The 21,595-nt window shown below is 31.3% G+C and overlaps 1 protein-coding gene and 1 long non-coding RNA gene across 3 annotated transcripts in view; both read left to right on the top strand.

The window, feature by feature from the left end:
- Positions 1 to 21,595, top strand: part of LOC126743570 (LIM/homeobox protein Lhx3) — a 129,589-nt gene that overhangs the window by 82,911 nt on the left and 25,083 nt on the right. The gene's annotated exons all lie outside the window — the stretch shown is intronic.
- Positions 5,349 to 6,835, top strand: LOC126743574 (uncharacterized). Its single transcript, XR_007662927.1, has 3 exons — positions 5,349 to 5,571; positions 6,114 to 6,183; positions 6,234 to 6,835. It is a non-coding gene; the product is annotated as an uncharacterized LOC126743574 (long non-coding RNA).

The following is a 21,595-nucleotide window of genomic DNA, read 5'->3' as shown; positions in this document are numbered from 1 at the left end:
ACACCAAAATACACATCACATTTTACACAGAAAGTGTTTCTATAATAAATAACTGCAAATTAGAATATATGGCGCCTAAGTAATAAAAATTTATAGTGCAATAACGCCATATCTAACAAAATTGTAACTTATGGTCAAAGTAGATTTTTTTAAAATTTACAGATATATGTCAGCAATACAGAAATATTTTGTGCTTTAATTTTAAGTAATTATCTATTATAGTTAATTATTTATGCGACTAATTATAAAATTCTATTGTTTATTTTTGCTCTGCTCTAAAATTTCAGGTTTACCACTTGTGGCAGTATTGAAATGGATGAACGATGCGTATAATCTCACTCTCTCAAGTATTTGAAATTTTAATATGGCTAAACCAATAACATTTTAATTAAAAAAGCTTTCGTTTTAAACCTCAAAATTTCACGGCATCAACATTGATCAATTGCTTAATGATAATGAACAAAAATTCCTTGCTTACTTTTTGTCCATTCTGCAATTTTTGCATACATTTTCCATACATGATAATATGTAACTTTATTTTAAGGTTTTATATCTCATACACAGGAAATCCACATTTGCCATACACCCTTTTGCCACGCGCCTCATATCTGTTGAGGGAATCCCACAATCCAAGCGCTAACAGTTGTCATTTCCGGAGTTTTACAATAATGATGGCCCGCTTCCGTCTTTTTCACTAAATCTGTGTTTCCGGTGAACACATTCATTACGAAAGTCGCCTATGGTTTATTCATTAAAAGGATCGCGAGGTGTTGGGGGCTTGAAAAGGGTTTTTTTTCACGGAGGGTGATTTTCGTGCTTTTAACTTAATCAGGTTTGACCAGTTGGGGTGGATTCTTGGGAAACATATGGTTATATAATTTAAGGTGTTTTAACCAATGTCTCTTGTACAGCAAACATCGATGCTAATGAAATTATTATTTAGGGAGAATATATGATGCTTCCCTCCCGTTTGATCCCTAAGAGAGATCAGAGCGTTCCAGATTAAACTCCGGTTTGTCGAACGAAGATTTCCCAATGGAGTTGTCGTCCGCGGGCGATTTTTCTTTGAGCTTTTTGTTTGTTCTTTTTAAAACACCTCCGGAGCTTAATTTATTAAGTAAAAAATAAAAAAAGGCGTATACATAACCAACATGAAATAGGACCTTTATAACCATGCTTGAATATATAAAATACATATTAGATAAATATATTTATGTTTATTAAAATTATATTTAATATTCTATCACATGCTATATTACACTAATAAATAAAAAATGAATAGAATTATATTTATTTACAATAACAATTGCAATTTTTATTGTTCAAGTGTATTTGTCTAACAAGAGAATTGTGAACTTAATGTAAAATTCCTATCGTAATGTAAAACTTGACGTGTACATTTTAATTAATTCTTGTTATGGCTTTTGTGGTTCTGATTTATGGTTTCAATCATACGCGATTGCACTAAACGTAATAAAGATGAAGCTGGCCAGTCTTGCCTTATACTAGTATAATATGACGATATTGGTTTTTGCATAAAAACATTAAGTGCTTTCTCTGAGTCTCAAATACTTTAAATTCCAAAGCCTCTGAAGGCTCTAAAATACTATTAAAAAAAATTAAACAAATTATTGAAATTAAGTCTTTGCTCACGAGTAATGTCTAATGCTTAGTCAGCAAACAGATGAATTACTTTCCGTAGAATCTTCAAAAGATATAATGTTATAGGAACTTGTAACACCTAGTAACAGCTGAAAGAATGCGTCCATTTTGCTCAAAGATATATATTGATACAATTTACAACAAAATGAAAAAACTCAAAGCTTTGATCTCAAAAACTATATAATAAAATACATTATTCTTAGCATGTTTTGTTTAGAGAATTCATCAAACCTGTAGCATCAGCTATAAGCATCATCAAATCGAAATTATAAAATACACCTCACGAGTAGACAAAGCTTATAAAAATATTATCTGACTGATCAAAAACCATAACACAAACATACTATCTACTAACGCTGGGAGTAAAATCAATTAACCACAATAACATTTTATAAAAAACTATAAAGATTTCTATTAAGCTTACAATAAAAATTAAAGATTTACATGAGTCATCTGATGATGAACCCTCAGGTTCCACCTCTGCTTAATAGAGATAAGAGCTTTATACCATTGTGTTATCGAAACTTGATATATGATTTAGGAATAAAAGAAAGTAATATGTGGAATAAAGATAAGGCCCGGCTTGAAGGTGAAAACATCATGAACGCAAGTTTAAATGGGGCTTTTTTCAAGAAGGTTCAGCTTTCTACTCTTGTGGCACTGGTTCAACCGACACGTTTTCAGGAACCGTAAAACTATGCCATGTCGTTAGAAGATATGTAACAAAAACAGACTTGGTTTCTGTAATAGTTGTGTCTTTGAATTTCCTACCAAGACTAAGCTGTTTTTGAACCTTAGTGGACACTCTTCGTCCTGACTGTCCTACAGCATAAGTAGCAAAATAATCTACACATTATTGTAGGTTGTAGGTACTAAGTTCCTTTATACTAAGTTATTTTAAAAAACATGTTACAACTTAAAAGTGAGATTCAGATTGAGTTTTTTTTTAGGTCTCAACTGCGCAACCTCAAACACAAAAGTATTTGAAATTGCATAGTTGGATCAGCGAACTGGCGTATTGGATCGTGTAGTTAGAAAAAATAAATTCGAGATCTAAGATCTCACTAGCCACCAATTGATGCTAAGCAATGTGTACTTTCCTTACTAACCTTTTAACTATTTTATAATAAAACATTCAAGGTTTTGAATTAAATTATTTGTCAAGATTATGAGCCCTAGTTTTGTATATCCCATACTAGTTGTGAACGAAAGCTGGCTATTTGGTAAACATAGATTTCAATCTACTACTATATCATACGAGAGGTGATGGAATACGTGTTTCCATTTGGAAATTCATACAGAGTAGAGACATTCCGTCTAGTGAATCCATTGAACAACTTGATTGATTGATTGATTATTGGGGAAATAACTATACTACATCAAAAGTCCAGAGAAACATATAATCTTCTTAAAAGAAATAAATAAGATATACAGGATGCTACAAACTTCTAAGGTAGATAGAAAACGTAAAAAAATTAAAAGGTCATATGAACATGTTGGGGTCCGGAAATGCTTCCTCAGGGAGATGACCTTTAAAAACTATAGTTTTGATCTTATAGCTTCGGTGCTATAGCTACCGCAACCAATCTTGGGACATACATTATTGTTAGTGCGTTTATCCTTTTTAACCTATTAAACAAAAATAATTCTAACCAAAAGGTAAAAAGTAAATTTAACCCCATTTTGTTAAGACTTTGAAATTTTTGAACATGCACCACCGTTTTTGTAAAAATTGACAAAAAGTAAATTAAAATACAGCATAAAAATTAATTACTTGATTAATGCTAAAGTTCATTTGCCGAAAAGCGATAGTAATAGGATGCGTCCTATAATACAAATCCTTTTACGAGTTGTGGCTTGTTTCTACTCTAGGACTGTATTAAGGAAATGCAATTAAATCTATTTATGGGTGATTTTATTAAATTTCAAACATGACATTTTATAGGGGTTGAAAGAATTTTTTACATGGCAGATATAAATTTATGTAATTTTTAAAATTACTTGACTGCACAGCATTGCGGGACGTTAGAAGTTTATTCCTGATTAATTCTCGAGCCTTGTTAATATGCACTATCGCTTTTCGGCAAATGAACTTTATCATTTTTAATAAAATAATTACTTCTGGTGCTATATCTTAATTTACTCTTAGTCAGTTTTTATAAAAACGGTAATATTTACCCACTTTATCTAAGAGAAATGGGGTTAAATTCTCCAAGTATCCCCCTAGTTTCGACGCCCCTTATTAAAATTATTTCTTGTTTAGTCGGTTCAACAAAATAAACGTACTAACAGTAATTTATGTCCCAAAATTGGTTACAGTAGCTAAAGTAGTTTCTATGCTATAAAACGAAAACTAGTTTTTAAAGGTTATCTTCAAAGAGCTCTAGCTCCCTGAGGAAGCATGTCGGGACACATGTTCATTTGAACTTTTCTTTTTTATTGCGTTTTCTAGATTTACCCTAGAAGTTTGTAATATGATCAATGGAAATATGTATAATAGGAATCCTTTAATCATTGATTCCATTAATGTTGTTATTTATTTCAAGTGAATAATATTGTAAAAGTGTATGTTACTAATTCCTTAGCTGCTTAATAATTTCCTCTGACTCTGATTAACTAAAGTAAGTCAGATTTCAGAAGACAAAGTTGCTGCCGTTGGATACCTATTGCCACAACTTCAAACACTTGATTACAAAAATTGTCTATATAGATTTAATTTTCTCTGAGGTAGCAAAAAGTGTCTAAAAGTCTAAAAGTCTTTGTGACTACTGGACTAATGGTATTTTTAATTTCCAAAGCTCCTAAAAAAATATAAGAAATTCTCATCTTAAAATCTAACCCCAGTTCACCACGTCTAATGCCTAACAGCTCATTTAAAGAAAGCTCATTTAGAATTCTCAAAAGATATAATGTTATAGGAACTTGCAAGACGTAGTAAAAGCTGTTTTCAATATGGTCTTGTATAGTATTGTCCTTTAGTCAGACATTAAGACTGCACGAATTGATAAGCCTAACAGGAATGAACATGATGTTTTTAAAGTGATATTGAAGTTGAGTCTCTACTCGAAACGACGCAATCTCAAACTCAAAAGAATGTTATCTTTTTACTGACGAATACTGGAAATCCATTACGGTTACAAGCAATGTCAGGGGAAATATGTTTCATTGATTTCATTAACGGTATTATCTATTTCAAGAGAATAACATTGTGAATGCGCATGTTACCTACTAATTCTCTCATTGCGTATAATTTTTTTTGACTGGGATCAGCTAACGTAAGTGAGATTTCAGAAAATAAAGTATTGGTTTCCTTGGATGCCTATCGCCACAGCTTCAAATTCAAAGACTTTAGCAAAAATGTCTAAGAGTCTTTTGTGATTACGGCAATAATAGTTGTTTCAATTTCCAACTCTGATAAAAATTAGGGTAATTTTACATTTTTTTACACGTATTTCAAAGTGTTTTTACTAAAAATAAAAATAAAAATAATTAGAACTGTATATAAGCACATCAGTGAGTGCATATTTCCATAGCTTATGGCAAAAATACATTTTGAGTATATTTTTACAATAACCTATGTAATAACTCAACTTAAAATTCCTGTGAATTTCCATTTAGAACTAAATGCTACCGTGTAAAAGTGCGCATTACCATTTAAAAATATACATTACAATTTGAAAATACATAAAAAATGTAAATTTACATTGTACTTTGTGGACTTAACCAATACGATTAACGGATGAGGGTCATGTGACTACGAGACCGACGCCGACCACGCTGCAGCCGACTAGCCGACCAACATAGGTCCAAACACGGTCATAAATGTTTGTTTGGATTTGCAAGTGCATGCGTTTGGCTGTGGTTTAAAAAAAAGTGTTTAATATTGTGTAGAAAAAGAAAAAGAAACAGGTAAGTAATGTTTAAGTGCCATAACATAAATATAACAAAATAAGTTAACATACATATGTATGTATGTTAACATTTAGATTTATTTCTAAATATGAAAAACATCTTTATTTTCACCGGCACGAAAAAAGAAAACGGTTTCCGTGTTTTCGTAACAATGTAAGTTGATATTTTCGACATATAGTGCATTTAAAAGTCATTTAAATCGAAGTCATTATAAACCTGTCGTGTCAGGAAGCAAACTTAATGAAATTATTTACAAGTGTTCTTTAGAAAATTGTCAGTTTGTACAAACTAACAAAAGTCAATTTTTAAAGCATGTTTATAATCAGATGAAAAGGAAATGCCTTAAAATGTATGCCTTAAATAATAATTAAATATGGAGTCGAAAAAAAATTATGCAATCCAGACTATGACAAAATTAACCAAATAGAAGGATGTGTAAAATGTTATGGAAAATATTTTAAAGAAGACTTGTCAAAATGAATTTTAGTTTATCATGTAAGAATAATCAAATTATTATAAATTCTTATCATTTTTTTTAGGATCAGCCGGAAAATCCTGAACAATTGTCTCAATATATTTCAATTTTGGTGCCTTGTATATTGGTGACTTGTAAGTATAATAAGTAATTAAAAGCAATTTTTTGATCTTATATTTTTTAGCTAAGGACGAAATTAAATATTACAAAGTCTTTATGGAAAAGCAAGAGATCTATGAAGACACATCATTTATTGAAAGCCTATTAGTGTGTTTTGGACTTCATTTTGTAATGAATCTGATTTTTCCCAAAACAGCAGCTATAACTCTGGAGATGTTACAAAGGTTTCATTTAAAAATTCATCCTGATTCGAACACAACAGCTAAATCCACTTCAAAAGGAAAAGTTCTTACTTTGATGAAAAATCTTACCAAAGCATTTTCATAAATTTGTTTAAATTATTCTATTTACTGTTTTTTTTGTTCTGGGTTAGTGTCTAGAATGACTGTATTTTTGTTGTTTATCTTATTTTTACTTTATGACTGCTAAATAATAAGCAGATGAAACTGGTTTAAGTTTGACCATTTTTGATACCATACCTACTATGAAAACATAATACCTAAATTTATCTACCATTTTCCTAATTTAATATACTTATTATTTTAGGTATACCTATTTTCGTATACATTTTTAAATTTAATGTTTATTTTGTTGTTACGTCTAGTGACTTTTTTTTGTTGTTTATTATACATATTTTTATGTATTTATATTTATGACTGCTAAATAAGCAGGTGAAACTGGTTATACATAATTTTTATTTGACTATTTTTAATGCCATCATACTATGATAACCTAATATATTACCATGTTCCGAATTTAATATAGATACTTATTATTAGGGTAGATATTTTGTATTTTAATACTATGTGTTTTGCTTTTCTGATTATTCTCATTACAAATTTTACAGTTCTCGAGAGTATTTAAAATATGAACATGTAATTAAATTAATTGATATGGTAATTCAGAGTTTATTTAGTATGTTTTTATTTTAAATTTTAGTACATGTTACATAAAAAATATAAATTTGCATGAAAATTATTTTTTATTAACTTATTTTTTAACAGATTTTGTTTAATTAAACTTGGTGAAATAAAACTAATTTTTTTTTAAATACCTAGAGGTTGGATTTTTTTTTTTATTTTTCAATAATATAAAAAAAATTAAACATAATAATATGTATAACAGCTAAATAAATGTACTGTAAATAAAAATCAGTATTTTCATATCCAAAATTTGATATGACTTGAATTGACTTTATTCGTAAAACAATTTCCATAGAAGAAGCTCACGATTCAATTGGTGGTGTGGAAATTATTTGGCAAATAAAGTTAATTGAAGATAAAAATACTAGCATTTTCTTTATAATACAATTATTTAACTGAAAAAACTCGGGGTAATAATTCATAGATTACGTAGGAAATACAATGTGTAATATTACAAATGTTTATGTAAAATTACACACTAAATCTACGTAAGTTTGGTTACATTAATTGGTGTAATTACACATTTTACATTAAATAATTACATTTTTAATGTGATAATCAATAGTAAGTTGTAAATATACATTTAAACTTTTTACATACAAGTAGTAAAACTAAAATGTAAAATTCAGATGAAAATGTAAAATTTCAGATGAAATGTAATTTTACACTTATGTGATATGGCATCAAAGTGGCCAATGATCTGGTGTGTACATTTACATATTTTTTTATCAGTGAATGCTTTTAAAAAAATTAACATCTTGAAATCTAATCCTTGCTTACCAGTAATGTCTAATGCCTAGTCAGCAAACAGCTAATTTATAGTTCGTAAAATCCTTAAAGGATATAATGTTATAGGAACTTGCAGGACATAGTAAACATTATGACCTAAAAGTGACATTTAGGTCAAACCTCTAATCGAATCTGCGCAATCTTAACCTTAACCCACTAGAAACTGGAAAGACAAATTCAAGATCTAAAGTCTCATTAAGCAATGCGTACTTTTTTTACTAATCTTTTAGTTATTCTATAATAGAATGTGTAAGATTTTGAGTTACATTACTTGTGAAGATGACCCCTAGTGGTGTTCATCCCATAGTTGTGGTTGTCAATAAAAGCTGGCTATCCAGTGAAGATAGATCCCAATCTACTAGGATCCATATGAAAGGTGGTGGAATATTTATTTCGACTTGGAAGTGCATACAGAGGCGACATTCCGCCTGATAAGTTCATTGAACAACGTTTGTTAAATAAAAATTGTTAAAAGTTATGAAAATAAATGAACCATTGGGGCAATATACCTATTAAAATAAAAACGTCTTCTCACACAAAATAAATAAAATAATTACAAGAAATCCATTAAATTAGATTTTTTTGATGTCAGGCGAAGCACGTTTCATTTTTTCATCATTTCAGTTTCATCAAGATTGTTATTTATTTAAAATAAATAATATTGTAAATGCGTATGTTAGTAATTCTTTAAGTGCAAATAATTTTCTTTCATTTTGATCGACTAAACTAACTTAGGTTTCAGAAGATGAAAATGTGTTGGTTCCGCTGAAATCCTTTCGCCACAAATTCAAATTCAATGAATTGTTTACATAAATGTCCTATAATGAAATTTAATGGTCAACAACAACGGTATACTGCTAATTTTTTTTCTAGTGTTTATGCTACTACAACTTTCTGATATACCTTATAAAGTCATATTAAATATTTTGTTTTGAAGAAAATAATTTGCAAATAAGTATAATTTTTTGACCACAAAAATTAATTAAAGAACTAATTTATAAAACTTATAGATTACAATTTGAGTGGAAACAAACATAAATGTGAATTAATTTTCAAAACTTTCTGATAATTATTCGTTGAATTGTTTATTTATTTTTAGGAAATTTCTTAATTACTTTAACACATTAAAATTTAAAAAATACGTATTTTTCCTTTCTAAGAAAAGTAACTCTCATAATATGCCAATGTAATCAATTCATTTTTTTTAAGTATATTCACTGAAATAATATCCTTTTATTTTTAAATGAACCTATTTATTACATTTTTTAAAAAAAATTTTTTTCATTAAACATTATTTTAAAATAATTTAATAACTCTAAATAATTAAATTCTAATTAACCGACATAAATAAGATTTTGCTTATAATATATTTTAATTTCTCAAATAATTTGTTTTTTAAATTTATATTACTATTATTTTTTTAAAGGTAATTTTTTGTTACATTGATATAACTAAGATTTTATACGTTTTTTTTATATTTTATTTATTAAACCGACACAACTACTATTAAAAATATTTGTTGTTATTAATTCAAGACATTTATTTTATTTGGAACATTGGTATAATAACAATAACAATAATTTTTAACAATGTTGTATTCTTTCAGTAAATTTATTGACCAATTTTTATGATTTGATTGTTGGATTTCAAGGTGTAGAAAAGTACCAATAATTAATATTTCTTTTCACAACTTTTATTTAAATTTATATTATTAAAAAAAATTAAACAATAGACTTTAAACAAACAAAAAAATTATTTAGAAAATGTTTTAAATTTAATGAATGAATGATTCTGTTTGACAAAAACTATAATACAAAAAAATACTAGGGCACTATAAAGCGCAAAACCACTTGATCAAGGCTAATATAATTTATAATTAATAAATCATTACCATTGTTTATATAAAAACACCATTGAAAAAAAGATTTAAAATGTTATATATTAACGTATAGAATTTTTTATGAATAAATAAAAAGCTTAGTTGTGCGTGTAACATGCAGTTAAATAAATATGAATTTCATTTTAAAGTAATTACATTCCATAAATTCTTGATATTTTTTTAAATTATTAAGTAGATCATAAAAAACCATGATCTGCAATAAATCTAGGTTATAAATTATTGTTAGTTATTATTCTGACATCAAATCAGCGAAGAATCAAATATTTAAATAAAAAATATAATTTTTCACCGTATGTAGGCCTAGAAATTATTGTTTTTAATTTTAAAATATTTTAATATGCCTTTTCCAATATTTTAGTTTTTTTTGTAGAGTATTAGAGTAATTGCTTAACCCCAATTAATTTATTTGAAGTAAGCTCATAATATTAATAATTTGAAAACTTAATAATCCATATTTTAACAGTTGTATTTGCTTGTACATTTAATTATAAATTTGCTTCCAATAATTTCTTTGACATCCCTTTTAAATAAATCATGTGCCGCCACTGGTTCGAACCTTTTATTTCACTATGACTTAGAACTATGTCATACAATAACTATTGCTTCAAAATATTTAGAAAACTCAAATAACATATTTTATGAAACACCTCGTAATTCTTTCCTCAAGTGCATTTCATTCCTTCTCAATTTAAATATTGCAAAAACTCCCTTAATATAATAGGGTGCGGTAATGCACCCTTATAACTCCGCTATTTTGTCATCTCCCCAGTTGTGTAAACTGCCTGGTTTTCCACCCTCAAATTATGGCCCTTTGTATTCATCTGTAAATTGAAAGTAGCCCCATTCTAAACGTCGCCCTAGTGCAAACCTTTTAAAGGTAATATATCAGACTGTGACCGGGCAATTGTGTTGATATTAATTTTAATTTTATTTGCATTTCTTATTAGTTTTTTTTTAGAGTGGGTTGTTGATTGAGGGCCAATCTTTGGTTGTGTGTCAACATCGTGATTTGATTAACAGGTCTTGTGCAGATTTGTTTAGTTATCGTTATCAGTTATATAAAAGGAAGTTATTCGGGATATTATAGAAAGTAAATATTGTCAATATAGAGCACTCGTCGTTCTCTTAGAATCTTTTTTTATTTACTTGTTGTGCGTTTTTTTTTTGGAATGTTTAAACAGTTTTAAGCTTTTTCAAGAAAATTTTTCACTGAATACTCCATTGACTTACAAAAAATGAAAAATTAACTCAACAGTCTAAAACAATTAGTTCATCTTTCTGGGAGAAAACATATATAGATTTTTTAATGGGTAATTAATTAATTCAGCTGCCCAAGTAGTTCAATTAAGTTCTTCCAGCTAATTTTTTCGAAGAACTGACCAAATTTCTCATTTGTTATGAAATTGAAAAAATTAGTCAGTTTGCTGACGTATTCTTTTTTGTATCATTAAAGATATATGCATCTACTGAAAAGAAATACAAAATAAGGTTAACCTATAAGAAAAAAAAAATTCCAATAATTTTGGAAAAGCCAAAGCTCTGGTCTCAAAAAGGTTATATCTCTAAACAAACTATTGTCTAGAAATTTGAACCTAGCGCGCGCGAGTGCTGGCCACTACCTATGACGTAGTCCGCAGTTTCTCACTCCTCCTAAAAGGTTGTCCGCAAAATCTAAATATTTTTCTGTAACCTCCAGAGATACCCACCATGAGCCAGGCAGGTTTACAGTGTGTGGTAAACATCGTCAGATCGATGACAGATTCGCAATAAAAAGTAAAAAACTACAGCAATTGAGTGGTCTTAGGTGGTTTGAATACACGTAATAGACCAAGGAGCGCCTCTTTATGTTCTCAGCTTTACATCCCTGGCCGTTACCTCCTTCGACCGAAGATGCCGGATTCTCTTTTGAAAAATTGCCCCCGGTGAGAATGGGAGTTGTTTTTTTTTACGGAATACACTGGCATAAAAGGATAAACCCTATTGTGCTTGAGTAACGCCAGTGCTATGAGACTGTCTCTTGATATTTTAAAGGTCGGCAAGTTGTAGTGTTTTTTTTTTGGGACTCCTTTTTTGCTCAAAAAGGAGTCCCAATGTAGCAACGTTCTAGGCCTCTGCAGATGCACTTAATATTCAAGAGTTTTATGTCGAGTAGATCTTGGGTATATAGCCTTAGGTAGGCCAGTTCGCAAGAGCATTTATAAATAAAACACTCAGAGTCTGGTCCAACACCTTTCTTCGAAAAAGTTTTAAAGCTGTTATACACCGCATACAGCCTTTTGGTTTTAAAGAGTTCAAGCTTTTGAGAAGCCGCTTTAGCTAGTCCCGTTACAACTAATGGAAGACGGCGGCAAAGTAATCCCGGACATAATAAATTGAAGGAAGACACCATTTAGTGTCATCAGCAATGCTGCAACATGGATTGCTAATTAGGATATTTAAATTGGATTAGTTGGCTTGTCTAGAAAATCGTTGGTGAAAACCTCTGCGTGATGTATCTATCAACGAATGACATTGATCAGTTCCCAATGAAGCTTCCAAGTAAAGCAACGAGAGTTTGTGGCAAACCATAAGAATACAGTTTGTCAGAGTTTAATAATGCTAGACCCTATCGAATGCTTATGAAATATATATCCAGAGCTATTGCACGGGATGGACCATATTTCCTAATAGCCTCGATCCAAACATGCGTGACAGAGGCCAACAGATGTCCTGTATTTTCTAAAACCATACTGACAGTCGCTAATGATATTGGTGGACACGAAGTATTTCAAAATTTGTTGGTTGACAAGTTTCTCCATTACCTTGGCGATTGCCGTAACTAAAGCAATCGGTTAAATCCTTGCAAGTTTTTAATCTAGTGCAGAACCCTCTTCTGTATAAAAGAGAAAATAATTTGCACAACAGTAGTGTCACCAGGATAGCAGATTTTTTAATAGTATTGGAAGATCAGGACCGGTGGCCTTGTTAATGTTCAAACCTTTGAGAACTTGTTCAAGATCTTTGTGATGAAAGACTATCTTAATATTTCTTATCTAAAAGTTGGTGGTGTTTTGCCTTGTGGGTCTGCGGTAGAGTTTGATGCGAACATCTGACGCAGAAAGTCTGCTGCATCTTCCAGTGTGGTCATTGCAATCTTCCCAGTCAATGGTGGAATTTTTGACCTACAGAAAACTTGACCAACTGCTTTTGCTACAGACCAGAACAATCTTAATTCATCTAAGCAATTGCAAGCTTTATTCTTCCTGCTCTCATTATCTTCTTTTTTGCAGGTATCGATCGTCTGCTTGCACGTATTTCTCAAGACAATAGAGTTGAAAAGATTTGCAGGTCTTGGCAGAAATACTTTTTCGCCAAAGGGCGAAAGCGTATTTCTGCGAAGCGGCGTTTTAGGATTTTTCGGTTGATATTTTGAACCACATAACATTAAAACCTGGGGATTCCAGAGCTTCTTCCTGCTATCCAGATAAGTCGCTTCTAATGAAGACGAACAACAACCTTTGTTGTTGTTTTGACATCACTTTCGTCTATGCCAGAGCTAAAATGTGACATATCTTTGTTTGCAGATGTTGGTGCACGGCGTTAATTTAGAGCAGCGTTAAAATGTTAACGTGTTTAGACCTCTTATATTACATAAATCCACTCTTAAATGTTTCACGCCTGGTGGATTCCTCAGATCAGCCTCCTCTTGGAAATCCTAACAGGAGACGGGAAATATTTTGATCCAGGAGGGGCCATCATGCAATTTTTTTTCTTTCCTACCCTGCAAATTGGATACATTGGCATGGCGACGAAACTTGGGTTCCGTATGGTCAATTTACGTGGTCTAAATTGATGCTGTGGTATCTCACTGAACGATGCAGGTCGGACACATCTACTACACTGGTGTGCGCACTACAGGGAGCCTGCAACGTGTGAGGCAGGTTTGGTATGCTCTAAAATTTGGTAGTCAAAGAAAGTTCAAAGAAATTTTAGAGGAGCGTAAAGTGGTGGTTCTTTGGTTATGTTTTTCTGTGAGTAGGTCGGAAGTAGTGTTCATCCACGGAAAGCCATATAACTGGGTAAGGCTAGATACACTGTAATGTGGCCCGGTATTCCAGAGGGAAAGTGACCGCGTATTATTCTCCACGGCCATCTATATCCTAACCACATTGCATTCATACCGTTGATTGGGCTGAAAGAGAAAGGGACCTAGGAAAACACTAAGAAAGCAGCAGTCTAGGTCAGCAGAACAAAGGAAAACGGAGAAGTACACCCAAGATCAGCGAAAGAAAGGTACGTCTCTAGGTCTACAATGCCAAGAGTCATTGTCGGGGAGTTTATGAAGCCTAGTCTAGATTTGGTTTAAACAAGGATTGATTTTAAGCAGGATTTTGTTGGATTACCATGTGTAGGATGCAGAGAAGCCCTCCGTGCTGATCCAATATACTACCTCAGAGGTATGCTACAGTCCTTTATGCCGATTTGCTTGAAAGAATGTTATTCTGAATATTAGGTTGAAGCAGTTATTCCAAATTTTATAAGAAAGTAATCGCGCCAATGCTACGAGTCAACAAAGCGAGCTCTTAATCTATATTATTTGATAAAAAGAGATCATAGGCTTATTGAAAGCTGAAGTCTTAATCCCCTCATCACATTTAGACCAAATGATCACACAATCTAAATTGCCTTAAATACCTGAATGAAATATTGGAAATTGGTGAGATGGATATTTCGTCTAAAATTTATAAGAAACAAAAGTAAAAAAACCATTATCTAACCAATTCCTTAACCACCAACCAAAAAGAAAATAACCCTTTTAAAAAACCACAAAACTTTCTGTTACCGAATTTCGTAGAATTATTTCATCTGGAATTGCTTTTCCAAAAAAAAATTATAATTATGTAAGTTTGAAAAAATTGATCTTGATAAAAATGCCATTTCAAGATGAATAAACGTTAGTTTTTCATATCCCTCAAATATCTACAATTCATTGACTACTTATAGCGTAAAGTAAAAGAACTTTCCAGATAGAATCTGTAGGAGCAATAATGTTTTAAGTAAGCTGAGAAACAATCCTTAATATTGAATAATGAAGAATTCATTATCACTTATATAACATATTATTCTTACTACTTTAAGACTTTTAAAAATGTAAATCGTTGAACCTCTACTGAGGCTGCGACCTTCATATGTTTAGATGCATATGTTTAAGACTTTTTAATCGTTGATTCATAACATCTAATTCAGTAATTAGAACAACCTTTAAAAGTTTAGGCACAATCTATGTTTAATCGCGAAATGTACTTCAATTTTGTAAATGTACTTCAGTTTCAATTGTACTCGATTTAATTTAAATAGAATCCTACCTACTTCGTCAATTTTCTTTAAAAGTATTTTCTCTTTAATAGGATTTTCTTGATAAAATTTGGTATTATAAAATATATTCAGATAGTAAAATTTGCAATAAAAAAATAGCCTGTATTTCTGCATAATATTATCAAAGCCACACAACCATGAGAATAGAGAGATACCTGGGATATGCCATTTAGATTGCTGCATTGTAATTCCTGAGATGTTACATAGATTTTTATATAAATAAGTACATTTTTCAAATCTTTAATTACTTTCTTTGCATAATTCAGTGAATCCAATTATAGCTGTCCTGACAAGTATTTAAATCACTGATATCAAACTTTCTTCTGTTACGTTTGGGACGTTCTCAATGCTCTTACAATCCTCCAGTGTGTAAATATATCTTAAGTCATTGGAAGAATATACTATAAACTGATGTAAAAAATAACAACATGCCACAAACTAAAGATCTAGTGTTATTTATCCCTAAGGAATCCCAAATACCCTTCTTTTGTATTTTACTTACCAACACCAATCATTACGCTAAGAGTAGTTGCTAGTTAAAGGAACTATGTCATTTTCTGTTGTACTATCTAACAAACTATATTCTCTTCACACATATCCTTTATATTCAGCGCTAATCTAAGGGTTCAAAAAGTCTTATGAAACCTATTTGGCAGGGTGGATTTAATAAAGTTAAAAGGTTTGCACAATTTAGATCGATTTTATATACGTAGGGTCGGTCGGTCGCTTTAGGTAATACGGTAAAAAACCCGACCTTTTAGTAAATATTGAAATTGTATAAAGTCGAGTATCATTCTTAAAACTCCCCCACACGTTATATCAGTTACAAAGTGGAGATAAACGGTGGCTAAGCCTGAATTGCATTATTTTTCTGGGGGGGTGTTAATGCTCAAATGGCACAGAAAAACGCACCATCTGTTGACGATCCGGCTTAAAAGAGTCGCTTTTTTGCATAGTATCGTCACTTAACTCAATTTGTCGCCAGACGGTCGAGCGAAAATTGCCAAATGTGTCGGACATTATCGACGCGTTTATTGTTGTTTTTTTAGGGGTGATTTTTGAGGCAAATTAGAAAGAAAAGAAAAGATATTAAATATAAAATTGTCATAGAAATGACGGGGGTTCATGATAGCGAGGAACAAGAAGAAGAAGAGGAAAATTGTCCTTTTTCTATTTTACTTGCCTTCTTCAATATCATCATCAAGGCCTGCATAGATTAGATGACTTGATGTGGAATCATTTTCTCCAATTTTTAAATAATCACATTTTTCTCCTTCCAGTGACGAACACTTTTTCTTTTCAAGCAGTAGACTGATATAGCGTATAGGATCTTTGCGTCCATCGCTATCGTTGTCTTACAATTGCTTTGTTACCAACATGTTACTGTTCAGCTATCTATATCATAAAAGTAGTGGGGCATCTACAAATATTAAGCAATATATTTCTTTAAAAAAATGGAGCTTAAACTTTGTCACTTATAAATATCTTGAATTATAAAATTTTAAATAGGTAGTTAATAAACGTCTACTAACAGATCTATATTTTTGTTTTTTCCTCAAAGTTGAGACATTTGAACTAAAATTTTCACCTTTTCAAATATTACGATGGTTTCTTAAGTAGATTTATAAGAATTGAACGCCCTTCCACCTCATTAAGGCAAATTATTTCACACTTAAGGCATGGAACTGGAATGAATGATTCATTTTAAAATTAGATTAACTGTTTTTGAGGATCTCCAAAGATTTTAAATAACCTCCTTTCTCTATTATTTTCTTGGTTTTAGCTTTATCTCACTACAAAACTCAACTACAAAAATTTTAGTGGTAATAGTATGATTTTGTGATCGATCTAATCGACAGAATGTAATGAAACTGAAACTAGTATTTACGTACTTCACGGACCAAACTTTGATAGTCTTATTGAACCTATAGTTCATATAAAACTTATTTAAAGGGACGATTCAAGATTTTATATCTAGATTGATATCAGTTAATCTAGACTAAGTAGAATACATAAAGTATTTGTAAGTTGAGGTTGAAAAATTACCAGCAAAAAATATTATAGAATCTAAAAGAGCAAAACTAGGTTTCTCAAACCAATAGCAAACAACATTTTTTTAATTACGAATTTTGACAATTAAATGAATGGATTTATGATAAGACTAAGACTGGTATTTTTAGGATGGTTCGAAGTCGAATTATCTATGCCAGTATTCTGGTCAATAGTATTCTAGTTTTCAGGACGTTTTGGATTTTTTTCATTCATTTTTCGCTCTTGGAATCATAGTTAATATTATCAACGCATCCTTTCCTATCTGCTGTCCTTCTTCCTATCCTTCCTATCCTTCCTAGGATCATTTACTTATCCCAGATACCTCCGATATCAAAAGGATTAAGCTCTGTGGTCTGTGGGGCCCTTTCGGTGCCCTTAAGTGACCTGAAATGTAGAGTGATCTCCTAGGAATTTTCGGGTGCTGCGAGCAGTTGCCAGTAGTACTGCCTTTTGCATGTGCTTATATAGATGTTCGCCAGTTCCTAGTTGTTTAAGGTATTCCAGTAGACTCTTTGGTATTACACCCGTTGTCGATATAACAATTGGTATGGTCTGAACATTATCCATTCTCCATTGCCTTGAATTTCTCCATTGATTTGAATTTCTAGATCTCTGTATTTAGCGATTTTCTCAGTATGTTTCTCTTGCAGATTATTATTATTCGGTATGGCTACGTCAATTAGAACAAGGAGCATTTTCCAGGAAAACAAATTTCCTGGAAATTTTATTTATTAAAATAAGATCTGGTCTATTATGCCTTACATGTTGATCGGTAAGTACACTGCGGTTCCAATATAACTTATATCGGTAATTTTCCACTACCGGTTCTGGAGTATATTTATAATACGGAACCTTCTCTGTTGTAATAAGTTCCAACTTCATTGCCAGCTCTGGATGTAAAATTTTCCCAGCTGAGTCGTGCCGTTCTTTGTATTCTGTCGCTGCAAAGGCCTGACATCCTCCTGTTATGTGTTGGATTGTCTCTGATGTTTGGCATCCATACCGGCATTTGTCGTTTTGTACGGACGGATCTCTGACGATGTGCTTGAGATAATTTCTTGTTGGTATAACCTGATCTTGGATGGCGAGTAGAAAGCCCTCGGTTTCTGGAAACATATTGCCTGATACCAACCAATAGTTCGACGAAGCAGTGTCGTCATGATTTTGACTGATCTCATTAGGATGCCGCCCATGAAGGGGCTTCTCCATCCAGATGCGGAGTTTTTCCTGGTCCGTATGATGGTAGCTGGTAGTAGCTGTTGTTTACCCAGATCTATTAATCCTCTTCCTCCAAGGTGGCGGGGAAGCATTGTTCTTTCAGTGGCACTTCGAAGGTGGTGGTTGTGCGTTTTAGTAAGTAGGGTCCTCACTTTTCTTTGTAGCCTTTCTATGTCTGTCCTACTCCAATTAATTACCCCAAAAGAATAACTAAGAGCTGAACATGCGTAGGAGTTAAGTGCCTTAAACATATTTGTGCTGTTGAGATTGGTTCTCAAAACTTGTCTTACCCTTTTCACTTTTTATTATTATTATTATTATTATTATTATTATTATTATTATTATTATTATTATTATTATTATTATTATTATTATTATTATTATTATTATTATTATTATTATTATTATTATTATTATTATTATTATTATTATTATTATTAATATTATTATTATTATTCTGCAAGCTTATATGCTTGAAGTGTGCGTCATGTCTGATCATGCGTGGAGCGCACTAAATGTCCTGATAGTAGGGATCTTCACGTTGAGAATAATAATACTGGGCTGGCTGAATAGTCCTTGGTTTTGTGTGATGTAAGTTGCTTCCAGGAATCTTCTTTTCTTCCGATGTTGCTCTTTGCGCAAAATCTATGTTGTATGCATTGGACCAATCGTGTTCTGCTATTCCTTATCTGGAAACCTCTCCTGTTCGATCCAGTTTTATTGTTCGTTTGTCCTGACTTCCAGTAGTCGCTTTGACTGGCCTATGTATAACTCTCCACATTTAGAGGAGATTTGGTATACACAGTTCTTGGTGCCCAGTAGGCACTCTGGCTTGGTCTTTGATACTAAATTTCGTATGGTTATCTTCAAAATAAAGGCAGTCTTGATGTTTTCTGCATTTTCTGAGCAATTCTTGATTGTGCTATAGTTTTCACTTGATAACGGTTGGAAATACTTGCCAACTGAAACGTCACGCTAAATTTAAAATAAAGACCATAGAAGTTTGAAAATTAGATGTAAGTAGTAGACATATGTTAAATGAAAAAATGCATAATATTATTTTGTCTATAAATTTTCAATAGGTAATACTACACTTTTACACTTTTACAAATTTTTTGTGAAATTTTCTTTTTTACTTGTGATTAGATAATTCCCATTATATTAGAATATATGGAATAATAATTTAAGGCAACCAGAAGGCAACCATTTAAGTCCATCATTTAAAAAAATTTTGAAGACAAATAAACTTTACTTTTTCCAAAGCAGAAGATAAATTGAAGCATCTGCTAAGATTATGCTGTTTAAAAAAATCATATGTATGCATTAAAAATACTTAATCTTAAAGGGTCTTTTTCTTTAGCGCTCTTATACTACAGTATTATTTCGTTACCATTTTTATACATTTTATAATTGGCATATATATTAGTTACCAGTTAATAAGATCTCCAATAGCTTCTAGCGACAATATTATTCTGCAAGTTACACTAATTATATATTATATAAGACTCCTATTATCTGCATCGATCTGGGACTTTACTTAATTAGTATTGGTAAAGCTTCTATGAAGGATAATCTTTAGGCCTTTGTTTTAGATTTGTATAGTCTTATAATTCGTTTGCTAAGAAACTGAGTCTCCATAGATTGAAATGACTAAGGATTTTCTTTCTTAGCTCGTACGGATTTTAAAGTTTTTATCTTTGTTCTCTTTTTTTCATTTTTCAGACCTTTTTTTCTCTTATTCTTCCTCGTTTGCTCTTGTAATCGTGATTGTGATTTTTAACGCAATTTTTTTCTTCTTGTTTTTCATTGCTCTTCTTCCTATTTACTTTTTTTTTCTACATAAATATTTTCAGTACATTAAAAAATGAAGATGAATGTGAAATGAAAAAGGAATTTTATAGGATTTCATTAATTTCATGTTATTACTCATAAATTTTATTTTTTAAGTATACCACTTCTATATTCAGAGAATTGCAAAATACAATACAACTGTAATTCATTATCTACATTTACTGTAAACAAGTTATTCTCTTCCTTAAAACTTAAAGGCGATTTGGCACAACGTGGAAAACAATCAGGCTACAAAGCTATTGGAATCATGAACTGGAGTAGTATAATTATTTAAAAATGCCAATAAATAATGTTTTCTTTACTATAAAAGCATAGGTGTGTCGGTATACTTCAGGAATCAGAAGAAAATAAGGTGTTTCCTGCCGACATCTGTCATACTGAATTCATACTGAATACTGAAGCATTTCTGAATAATTTTGTGATTTTAAGCAGTATCGTCTTGAAAATTGGCGACTTTATGTGTTTTGACATAAAAATTACGAAGTTTGTGGTGAATGTAGCATTATTTATACAGGGCCTTAGTTACACCCTGTTACTTAGGTAAATTACAACATATAAATTGCCTAATCAGTTATGGCTAAAATGACTAGAAAATCTAAAAGACAGTTCAATTTTGAATAAAAAAGGTACTCTCGTTTTTTTGTAACTCTATCAGTTTTTAAGTTATTTGCATTTTAAACATTTAGCGTAAAAAATCCTAAACCACCGTTATTACATTGGCTTAATAGGAATTTATTCTTTTAAATTACTACTATGCTGGGTAACAACAGTAAATACAACAGATAACAATCAGTAAAAATATTAAAAGAAAACTTCAAAGTAAATGCTCAAAATGCCCGCCTTCCAATTCAATACACTTTGTAAGGCATCTCCTTAAAGATCTTTAAATATTAAATAACATTTGTCGATTATTTTTGATAATATTAGCAGCTTCTTGAATTTTTTGTCTCAATTCTTTGATGGAATTTGTGTAATCAAAGAAATTCACTGCCACCCCCATTCCACCGGTGAGGAAAATGTTCATTCAGGTATCGCCGTACTGGCAGAGAAAAATGTGGCGGCGCCCCGTCTTGCATAAAACACATGTTCCGCCTTATGGCTAGTAGTACATCTTCTAGTAGTGGGTTTAACTATTGTTTAAGGAAGTTTAAATAGAGAGGCCCGCTCAGATTAGGAGGAAGTTCAAAAGGACCAATAAAAAAACCAGATATCATACCACACCAAATATCTACCTTGAATTCATGCTAAAAATGTCGTTCCTTTAGAGCATGTGGATTTTCGGAGTCCCACAAATAATTGTTTTTTCAAATAAAAACACCTCGTCTAGTAAACGTCACC

Source organism: Anthonomus grandis, chromosome 13 (genome assembly GCF_022605725.1).
Source record: "Anthonomus grandis grandis chromosome 13, icAntGran1.3, whole genome shotgun sequence".
In the NCBI taxonomy this organism is placed as follows: Eukaryota; Metazoa; Arthropoda; class Insecta; order Coleoptera; family Curculionidae; genus Anthonomus; species Anthonomus grandis.
The sequence above is the reverse complement of the archived record's forward strand: the minus strand, read 5'-3'. Positions and strand labels throughout refer to the sequence as shown.